The sequence below is a fragment of the Octodon degus genome, unplaced genomic scaffold (assembly GCF_000260255.1).
Source record: "Octodon degus isolate 3935 unplaced genomic scaffold, OctDeg1.0 scaffold00007, whole genome shotgun sequence".
Lineage (NCBI taxonomy): Eukaryota > Metazoa > Chordata > Mammalia > Rodentia > Octodontidae > Octodon > Octodon degus.
The window spans coordinates 28,321,918-28,323,668 of NW_004524583.1; positions in this window are offsets into that span (position 1 = coordinate 28,321,918).

Below are 1,751 nucleotides of genomic sequence, written 5' to 3' on the forward strand. Positions count from 1 at the left end.
CAGGCTCAGGTTGCTGTGGTTCGATCCCCAGAACTCAAACCAGCCAAACCTGCCCTGAAGGCATTCGGAGCCAAAAAAAAAAATCCTTCTAAACTTTTTTCCATTCTTATTTTAAGAAATACTTTATGATGTTCTATTAGAACCTTGAAGAACATGTCTTCCAAGAACATATGCTTGTCAGATGAACCTAACATCTGACAAGCACAAGGTCCTGAGTTCAATCCCCAGTACCATAAGTAAATTAGGTTCTTCTAGTTCACATTACATATATACACCAGGGCTTGAACTTGGGCTTTGTGCTTGCCAGGCACACACTTACATATTATGATTGCTACCTCTTCCTTTTGGACTGTTCCCTTTACAAGGGTGTAGTGATGTAATCAATTTTGGCTTGAAATCACTTGGTCTGCAAATAGAATAGCTACCCCTGCTTTTTTCTGGGTTCTTGTCACTTGGAGTAATGTTTTCCATCCTTTGACTTTCAGTCTATGAATTTCTATAGGGTGCCCTTCCTGGTCCTCATCTCAGTCCAGGAAGTTTATATTTGTAATCCCATGGATAAATTATTGGAACTCCACCAAGTTAATTCCAATCTACCACTTCCAGTGCAACCGATGGCAAGAATAAAGACACTAAGACATATTTATAGTTATAGGGAGCCAAAGGGTCCTAAGGCCAGCCATGGTGATGGCTATCCAGAACAAAGGCCTCGACTCAGGAATGAATCCAGGTTTTATTCAGTCAGGAAGGAGGAGTGGCTTGAGGATGAATGACAGAGAATTGCAGGAAGTAGGTAAGCACCGTGAGCTGGGCTAGTAGCAGGCCTGCATTTACCTCTGCAATATGCAGAGAGAAAGATACACAGAAAAAGAAATTTGCATTATACTATTGAGATGGTATCTAATGTTTTGGGGTCTGGTACTTCAGCTCTGATGTGTAATCTTTCAAGCCCCAGGAGATCATAGCCTCTATCTCGAGGCTCAACCCCGGCCAACAGCATGGAACACTGGCTCTTCATCCTGTCTCACCACATATTAAAGAGCAGCAGGTGTGGGTTAGTAGGGAAACACACATGCTGTCTTCAAAGACTACTACCAGCACCTTGACTAGACCAATATGCCATTGGCTGCTTATAGCCAATTGAAGGGATAAGGAAAACTCTTAGCCAGCTGTGCCTATTAATATATGGAAATAGGGTCAGGCACAGCCACAGTGGAGACAGCTGCTCTTTTTTCAAGGAGAGTTGCACAGGTGGTCCTCCACAACTAGATTCTACCATGGGACAAAGAAGTTGTGATTGTGGCTTTGAGCAGTGCAAGGGGTTCATCTTTGATCATTACCTTGATTTGTCAGAATACATCGTCGAAGTTGGGTACATTACAGTGGTGTGAATCATTCTATATATTCAAAAAGAAGAATTCCTTAAATAGGAACAGAATAGTAATCTGAGTCTGTATGTTATGTCAAATTTACATCATGAGTACGCGTGTATACTGTATGTGTGTGGCTGAGTGCGCACGTGTGTGTACATGCAGTCTTGTGGATACGTGTAGTTGGTTAAAGACTAAATTTTCTAAGCAAGTCATTATAATGCCTAAATGTTTGTGTTTTGTGGATGCGCTGTAGAAGTAGCACATGCTGCAGCTTCACTGGAAATGCTCCACACTGTGTTTAAGACTGCAAGTAGGGGCTGGTGAGATGGCTCAGTGGTCTAAAGCACCTACTTAGAACAAGCTTAGCAAAGCACAGGG